Source organism: Dipodomys merriami, unplaced genomic scaffold (assembly GCF_024711535.1).
Source record: "Dipodomys merriami isolate MVZ:Mamm:240054 unplaced genomic scaffold, mDipMer1.0.p SCAF_11, whole genome shotgun sequence".
Classification (NCBI taxonomy): domain Eukaryota; kingdom Metazoa; phylum Chordata; class Mammalia; order Rodentia; family Heteromyidae; genus Dipodomys; species Dipodomys merriami.
Window position 1 is genome coordinate 48,570,468 of NW_027202382.1, and position 9,131 is coordinate 48,579,598.

At 56.5% G+C, this 9,131-nt stretch overlaps 1 long non-coding RNA gene across 5 annotated transcripts; it reads left to right on the forward strand.

Annotated features, from left to right (window-relative positions):
* Positions 1-258: 258 nt before the first annotated feature.
* LOC138822294 (uncharacterized) lies at positions 259-8,420 on the forward strand. Of its 5 annotated transcripts, none has more exons than XR_011370394.1 (4): positions 259-439; positions 1,954-3,779; positions 6,132-8,057; positions 8,178-8,420. It is a non-coding gene; the product is annotated as an uncharacterized lncRNA (long non-coding RNA). The 5 variants fall into 5 exon arrangements; XR_011370395.1 differs by having other exon boundaries at positions 6,132-6,878; XR_011370396.1 differs by having other exon boundaries at positions 1,954-2,990; positions 3,099-3,779; positions 6,132-8,420.
* Positions 8,421-9,131: the final 711 nt, after the last annotated feature.

The following is a 9,131-nucleotide window of genomic DNA, read 5'->3' on the forward strand; positions in this document are numbered from 1 at the left end:
CGCCGCCGCCCCGCCCCGGCTCCCGTCGGCCCGGCCGCCCGTCACTCGCCGAGGCCTCAGCGACCGCTTGGCTGCCGCCGCCGCCGCCGCTGCCGCCGCTGCCGCCGCCGCCGCCGCCGGGGGCGCGCTGTCCCCGCCGCGCCGGAAGTGCGCCGCGGGCGGGCGCGCAGGGGCATGCCGGGAGCTGTGGTTCTCTGGTGGACCGCCGGCTCTCGTCGGAATAGCTACATAACGGGCGCGCCTGGAGCATGCCGGGAGTTGTAGTTCGCAGGCCCCTCCGCCCCCGCGCCCACGGGGCGCCGGCACCCCGGAGTCGGGGCTGGCCCCCAATTGACCGGCCCTCCCAGGCCACATCCACACCCTTCCCTAAGAATTGCCGGGGAGGACGGGTGTGAAGAGTCTCGGCCGAGTGTTTGCGTAGCTGCGTGTTGCCCAACAGGTGAGACGGATTGGGTTGCGTGCAACATCCCTCCAACGCGCCTCCCGCTTGGTTCGCCCCGTGAGTAGTGCCGGCTGCGGGGACGTCGCAGGCCCTCGAGTGGGGTCCCCAAGGCCGCAGCCTGCAGGGGTGCTCGTCGGATGTGCAGCCTGGCTCCAGCGAGACTCCGGGGCAGGCCCTCGGGGTGAGAGCCGCTGCTCTGCCCGGCGGGCGCGTGCGGGGCGCGGTGGCGGGGCGCGGGGCTCCGGCGCGGGACAGCCGCTGCACCGCACAGCCCTGCACGCGCTGTCCTGCAGGGTGGTGGAACAAAGATTCTTCACCTGCGCAAAACTTCTTGTTTTCAATACTGAGATTTGAACTAGGGCTTTGGGTTTTCTAGATTGATACTCTACCACATGAGCCATGCTTCTAGAATTCTCTGCTCTGGCCATTTTGAGACAGGGCCTTGTTTTGGGCCCGGTTAACCTGGACCACTATCCCCTATTTACACTTCCCGCCAAACTAGGATGGCAAGTGTGCAGTGTCATGTGAGATGGTCTCTCACAAATGGTTTGTGCGGCTGGCCTTTAATTGTGATCCTCTCCATCTCTGCCTCTCAAGTAGCTAGAATTACAGGCATGAATCACTGGGGTCCAGCAGACCACGCTGTAGTCAGGCTTCTGAACCTGGTGCTACATCCATCTGTGCACTTCCTTATGAAATCCAGTTCTGACAAAGAACCTCTTAAGTACAAAAATACCCCCAGCCTTAATGTCTGTTCAGATTGCTCATCTTCCCCTGCCTCCAGGTGAAATGTGGTCCCCTGGCCTAATCCTGCTAAACTTGGCCAGAACTCCCTTCCTCCCATTATTGCTCCATCCTCCAGATGTTTCTGCCTCCTCAATAGCTGCAATCTGCACTCATCTGAGCTGTATCTGGAGGAGCCTAATCTCTCTGCACAAAAAGAGCTCACTATAGAGGCCCCTGAGCCAATGCCAGGGTCTCGAACAAAGTCTTCCTCTCTTAGTGCTTTAGTGTCACTGGAGTCTGTGTGTGTGTGTTGGTACTGGACCCTGAACTCGGGGCCTAGGCCCTTAGGGTTTTTGCTCAAGGCTGGCACCACTTGAGCCGCAGCTCTACTTCCAGATTTCTGGCTGGTTAATTGGAGATAAGACTCCCATGGACTTTCCTGTCCCGGCTGGCTTCACATTTCAATTCGCAGCCTCCTGAATAGCTAGGCTGGATTATTTTTTAATAGATGGCCAATGTGAATGTTGCACTTTGGGCCAGGCCAGGGCCCTCGATTGACTTGAACACCACACTTCATTCAGAGTAAAGATGAAGGGGCCACTGTTGCTGTGCTTGGAGGCTGGCCCTCACAGCAGGTGTGCCGGTGCCTCTCACTCCGGCTTCTCCTCTCCAGCTTCTCCTCTGGGAATTTCACTGCACACACATCCTCATTCTTTCCTGCACGACAATCATAATCATGCCTAAATTCTGTTTTTCCAGTCTAACGTTTACTAATTGCCTCCTAGGAGCCAGAGCCTCTGTGACTTGCTGAAAATGGAATCATGATATCAGCCAGGATATGATCACCTTGCAAGAAGGAAAGACGGGCCAACTGCTAGAGTCCTGGGAGGAGCGGGGCAGGAGGTGGGGCAGCGGCTGACAGGATGCTGGAGGAGGGGAGCCAGGGATGGGAGCAAGGAGGATCAGTATGGGTGGGGAGAAAACCCAGTCCCAGAACCTAACGGTGGCAAAGAGCGACAGGAAATCCAAAGAGGAGCCAAAGAGGAGCGGGGCAGGAGGAGCTTAGCCACAGCTGGACTTGGTTTTGACACGGGAGGAGTGTTGGAGACCCAGGAACCAGGCCAGAAGCCAAGAAAGCTGAGAAGTGGCTGCCTCCTCCCGCTCTTGGAAGCTTCTGTGGCTAGGAGGGCCAGGCTGTGACCCTGAGACCACACTGTGGGGGTCTCCAGGTGACCCTACTGCTCTACTGGACCCCCTGCCCCAACCCCATCTCCACAAAGCTTGGTGAATAGGAGCCAGGTGGACGTGGTTCGTGGCACTGCCTAGAGTCTTCTGGGATGTCCCCAGAAGGGGGGGGGTTCATCCTGTAAAGGAGTACAGAGTCTACTCCCTTCCCCCAACCCCAACAGAGACCTGTCAGGGCTGTCTCTACCAACCTGAAAACTTTTCAAGTGGTTGCTGCAGTGTCTCAAGAAAGACACTAGAGGGAAGAAGTGAGCTGCTGTCCTGCCCCGAGCAAACATTTATGAGGGTTCTGCATTGTGCTTCGTGAGTGCTGTGTGTGCGTATGTGTGCACTTGCGGGAGTGTGTGCGTGCAGTCACTTATGTGTGCACTTGTGTGTCTGTGGGCATACATGTTAACGTGGGTGTATGTGGAGGGTCTGAGTGTGTGCGTGGCACAAGCATGTGACCTTGGGGCCTGGTACAGCTACTTCTAGTCCACAAACACTCTACGGCCCAGAGCCGGAACTGCCTGGGCGCCGGCTACAGCTGGGCACACAGAGCCCTAAAGAGCAGCGTGGCCCGAGGAGGGCCCCGGAGGTGAGCAGCAGTGGGGAGGAGGGCAGAGGGCCCATTGCAGCTTCCATGCCATCTGAGTCTGCTGGGCATCCAGTTTGAGAAGCCTGTCTCCACCCCAACTCCCTGCAGTGGGGAGCCAAGGCTGGAGAGGAAGGACCAGGCCTCTGGTGACTCGTCTGCTCACCGCACAAGCCAGCACTGCTCCACGCTGCGACTCTCCTGCCCTGACGGCTGCCTCCACTGGCCCAGCACTGACCCCGGAGGAGGCCCACAGACACCCCCAGGACTGACCATGGTGGACGCCCACAGACAGCCCTGGGACTGCCCACAGAGAAAGCCCACAGATGGTCCAGGGACCGCCCACAGAGGACACCCACAGACAGCCCCCGGACGGTCTACAGAGGAAGCCCACAGACGGTCCACGGACCACACACAGAGGACACCCGCAGACAGCCCCGGGACTGCCCACAGTGGACACCCGCAGACAGCCCCGGGACTGCCCACAGAGGAAGCCTGCAGATGGCCTGGGGAAGCCAGCGCAGATGCTGCTGCTCCCAGGAGCTCCACACAGCAGGATTGTCTCTTCTCCCAGCTCTGGAGCTACAGGCTGCCCCTCCTGCTCTGTCTCCCTGTCCCATGTCCCTTCCCTTACAGAGACACCCCAAGTTGGATTTAAGGCCATCCTCACCAAGTCCAGGATGCCCCATCTCAAGATCTGACTGAGGGGTCTCAATTCCAAGTTGGCCCACATCAGGAGGCGGCGGACGGATGGACTTCAGGAGAACCTCCTCGTCGTACCATCCGACCCAGGTCAGGGCCTTCCCCTCTGTGGCTGTGTCCTCACCACCCCTCTTCTTCCCAAGGGCAGAGCCAGCCCTCCCTGTCCTCCCCAGACAAGCCTCCCTCTGGTCTGGGCCTCCACACCCAAGGGGAGGCCACTCTCCAGGGGCCGGGGACCGAATGGAGCCGGGCAGGGAGAGGGCCACGCTGCCTTCCAGGAGCCGCAGCGCTGGGAGCCTGTGAAATGTGAGTGATCCCAAGGTTAATTAATTATTACATTAAAAATGCGCCCGTTAAGGGGCCTCGCAAACAGGAAAGTATTAATCACGCATTTCCCCAGACTGACAGCGCATTTCCCTAAATTCCTCCGCTGCTGACTTAACTGAATGGTAATCTCCCGGCCGCTGCCATTTCCCATGAAGTCACAGCTCATGAATATTCCTGCACCGCAATTTGCTTTTTAAAAGGACAGACTTATTATTTCATTTTTAAGTTTGCTCTCATGAATAGTAATTTTCCAGCTTCTAAAATAAGGAGATGGCAGTGGCCGCGCGGGTCAGCCAGGATCCCGGGCACTGAACCACCCAGCAGGCCGGGTCCCTGCCACAGGAGGGGTAGGGGACGCCAGGTCACCTGGAGCCCCGTCCTGAGACGCTGTCCGCTCGTGGGAGCAGCAGCTGACGCCTGACGGGAGCAGTCTACCCTGTCATTCCTGTGTCTTTGCAGCCACCTTGTCAGCAGGCCATGATAGTGGACTCTAACTAACCTTGAGTTCAAATCCTGATGCTGCCGTTGGCTAGCTGTGTGATGCTAGGCAAAATACTTAACCTCTCTGGATCTCCATTTCTTGTTTTGGTAATGGAGTAGCAAGCCAGGACAGGACGCCAGCCTGGAGCCCTGGGCCTCACCTGGTGCCTTGGCTTGGAAACATAAAGGACCTGAGGCCAGAGCCAGATGCTTAGACATCTATTTTGACATGGCAGGAATGATGACAGTCCAGAACTGGTCATGGAACTGGAAGCTCTGCAGCTTTCGCAAGGCAGCTTCTCAGGGCCATGTCTGTCATCGAAGGCAATCACCGGCCAGTCCCAGTGCCCAGAGAACACACCCTCACTAACCACACACTGATGTGGAGATCGGATTTCACAATGCTCTTTTCCAGAATTGTGGGAAGCAGATCCCCCTCCCCCTCTTTCTCTCTTTCTTTCTTTGGTGCCAGTTCTGGGCTTGAACTCAGAGCCTGGGCACTGTCCCTGAGCTTCTTTTGCTCAAGGCAAGTGCTCTACCATTTGAGCCACAGTGCCACTTCCAGATTTTTTGGTGGTTTAGTGGAGATAAGAGTCCCAGAGTCTTTCCTGTCCATGCTGGTTTTGAACTGTGATCCAGAGCCCTCAGCCTCCTGAGTAGCTAGGGATTACAGGCGGGAGCCACTGGCGCTGGCCAAGGACATCTTCCAAGACACTTCCCTCCAGAGCTGGGTGGTGGTGAGTGGGAGGGGAAGACCGCCCTCGGGCCCTGCCACCATCCCCAGATGGTCTTTCAGTCCAGGGCCCTTCCAGGCCTCGCCAGCCTGACCAGAGGGAGTTGTCCTGCTGACCCTAGCAGCTCTGGGCCTGGTCTGCCTCTTGGAGACTGGCTGACTGCCCAGGCTCCCCCATCTCCTACATCCCAACATTTCTATGTCACCCGATTCTGACCCTCTCGGAGCGGCATGCACAGCAAAGCCCCATGGCTGGAGTTCCAGCCCCTCCTTGGGGCCCGCTTGGGGTCCTGCATGTCCTTTTTCTCTCCATCCCTGCTGTCTTCTGCCCTGCCTCACGGTGTGCGTACGTGGAGCCAGCTGTCCCCTTGAGCAGGCTCAAGGTGTAGAAAGAGTGGATGAAAGCCTGTGTAAAGCCAGAATATGGGCCAACTCAGAGTGATCTGTAGTTACAGTGTGAGCCGAGAAAAGTGCTCGCCATGGATTGCATGTTTATCCTATTTTATTCTTCTCTATTTCAGTGGCACTAGCAAGTCTCATGCTTGCTAGGCAGCACTATACATACAGGCCTTTTTGCTTTAGCTACTTCACAGGTAGGGTCTCATGCTTTTGCCTGAGGCTGGCCTTAGACCCTGAGTACCTTCTATCTGTAGCCTGCTGTGTAGCTGGGATGGCGGCACAAGCCACCAAGCCTGGCTTAGTAATTAAGATAAAGGTCTCACTAACCTTTTGTCTGGGTTGGACTTAACCTCAGTCCCCCTGACCTCTATTTCCCGGATAGCTGGAATTACAGGTGTATGCTGTTGCACCCAGTGTGTTTGTGTTTTTGAGGAGCACTCACACCGCACAGAACAACAATACGGAAAGTGTGTGAACAATTACGATTTTTGTCTCCCTTGCAGGGACTCACTGTGCTCCCTGCGCAAAGCCAGAACGTGGCTGTACAGGCTCCTCCTCGGCATCCAGGCATCCGGTCAGCCTCGGGGCTGAGTTGGTTGAGCTGTGCACATGTGAGGTTTCAGCAGCCCCTGGGTGGGAACTGAATCAGGACCAACCTTTGCTGTACTGGGGAATCTTTAGCTCTCCCTGGAATCATGTCATGGAGCAGAGCGTGTGAGTGGCCAGGGCTTCCTAAGGCCCTCCCCACTTCGCTGCGATAGCATCTGTGTCACCTGTCACAGTGGCATTGTGGAAGAAGGGCAGGACGCTCTCAGGCACGGGCACTCATTAGCATCCTGGCTGCCAGGCACCAAACACCTGTGTTGCTATGAAAAGAGGGTGACAAGCTCCCCAACATGGTCCCCTGCCCGAGTGAGAGCCTGGCTTCCAGGCACCTTGGGGCAGGTGAATAGAGCAAAGAGGACTGGAGCTGCCCTGCCAGCCCTCCCACCCCAGGTGCCAGGTCCCAGGGCCTTGCGGACATGGATGCGGCCAGAGGGCCTGGAGAAGGGCAGACGTCTCACAGCCGTAGGGTGCACACCAGGCCTCCCAAGCTGCACCGGGCAGCGCCTTCCAGCCCTCCCATCCCTCTCTCCATCTGGCTGGAGCAGAGCCCCCCAGAAATCACAGCAAGCTCCTGCCCAAGGTGGAGCCCAGGAAACCAGGACCTCTGCTCCCAGGGACCTGCTCTGATCATCCTCAGCAACCAGGTGCCGCCATGTCTCTCTCCAGGGTGCTGAAAAGCTCCTCACCTGAACCCTACCTGGCCAGAGCCATCCTTGCCAGGAATCCTACACCTGGGCAAACCTTCACCAACACTCTACCATCCTCAACTCTTTTTTTTTTTTTGGGGGGGGGGAGGTGAGTCATGAGGTCTGACTTCAGGGCCTGGGCATGGTTCCTAAACTCTTTAGCTCAAGGTGAGTGCTCTACCAGTTTGAGACACAGCTCTACTTCAGGATTTCTTTGGTGGCTAATTAGAGATAAGAGCCTCATGGACCTTCCTGTCTGGCCTGGCTTCAAACCTTGATCCTCAGTTAGCCTCCTGAGTAGCAAGATTACCAGGTGGGAGCCACCAGCACTAAGCCGGGTGCCGGTGGCTCACATCTATAATCCTAACTTCTCAGGAGGCTAAGATCTGAGGATCATGATTCAAAACCAACCTGAGCAGGAAAGTCTGTGAGACTCTTATCTCCATAAACTACTCAGAAGAAGCCAAAAGTGGTAGTGTGGTTCAAGTGGTAGAGCACTAGCTGTGAGCACAAAGTGGCTCAGGGTCAGTGCCCAGGCCCTGAGTTCAAGACCCAGATGCAAAAAAAGAAAAAGTCTCATAGTTTTTCCTGCCTGGGCTGGCTTTAAACCATGATCCTCAGATCTCAGCCTCCTGAATAACTAGGAATATAAGCATGAGCCACCAGCACCCCGTTAAATTTTTTCAATGGAATAAAATATGCACAGCATAAAACTGTCCACGCCACTCTAGCCAACTCCAGGCACGCAATGTTGCACTAACTCGCCCCTCACTGTGTAGCCAGCACCCTTGACCATCTGTCCACCCGCCCACCTGCAGACCTCACTTGTACCATGCCCGTCCACACCAGCTCCTGCCCCGCCTGACTCAGCAGCCTCCATGGGATTCCCCAGCGCCAGGCCCCTGGGGGAGTGAATCCTACAACCCCACCTGGCTCTTCTCAGGGATCTCTCCCACGGGTCAGGCCTCTCCTCCTGCTGAAGACACTCATGGCACAGGCCACATTGTATCCATCTCGTGGGTGGAGACGTAGGTCAGATCTGCATCTTGGCTATGAGCCAGGTGTACATTGTTCCTTTCTCTTTTCCTTTCTGGCAGTACTGGAGTTTGAACTCAAAGCCTCACACTTGCTAGGCAGGTACTCTACCACATGGGCCATGCCTCCAGTCCTTTTCTGCTCTAGTTTATATTTTGCTAGGTCCAGATTTTGTCTGGGGCCACACTTAAGTTGTGATCCTTCTGCCTCTGCCTCCCACAGAGCTGAGATGACGGGTGTACACTGCCATGCACCATCCAGCACCCCGTAATGATTTACAGAAGAGCGGCACCATGTCTACAGGCCCGCGGCGGGAGCAGCCTGTGAAGCGGTTCAGAAGCTGCTGTCCAGAGCCCAGCGCAGGAAGCTCCGGCACGGCTTCTGGGAAGACAAGACATTTAAGTGACTTCCTTGCTGAATATTTCATGATTTACACGAATGGCTTTCTGGTGTTTTTCATAACAAAACCATCCACATGATGGTGGGTTAAAATGTGGTTTTTCCGGCTACTCTCACTCTGAAATCCCGGCCCTGGGTGTGGGTCCCCCTCTCCCTCTACCAGCCCCCACCCCAGGTCACCTGCCTCCGTAGCAAGTAGCTGCAGCAGCATGCAGCTGGGACTCAGACACAAACAGCCCACTGTGCAGGTGCTGTGCCCGGAGGTGGCCAGGACCAGGGAGGGATGCTGCGCACAGGCCCGCAAAGCAACCTGGGAACTGGGGCTTTGGGGACCTTGGCCTGGTTCAGTATAAGGGGCGTGGCTCTTCCAAAGCCACCTCAAAGGATTGCCTGGCCACACCCCTGGGATCCTTTGAGTTAATAGGATGGAACTCAGGGCCTTCAAGCTGGCTGGACATGTGTTCTGCCCCTTCAGCTATGTCCCGGCACTGGTGTGTGTTTGTTGAGACATGCGGCCCAGGCTGGCCTCAAACTTGAGTTCCTCCCACCTCTGCCTCACAAGTAGCTGGAATGAAAGCATGTGCTGCCATGCCCAGCAGATGGATTTGACCCACCTTCACTCAGATTTGCTTAGATTTACCCATTATTTTTGTTATTGTTGGTCCTGGGGCTTGAACTCTAGGCCTGGGCGCTATCCCTCAGCTCCTCAGGTGCAAGGCGAGCACGCTACCACTTGAGCCACAGAGTCACTTCTGGTTTTCTGGAGGTTCATTGGGG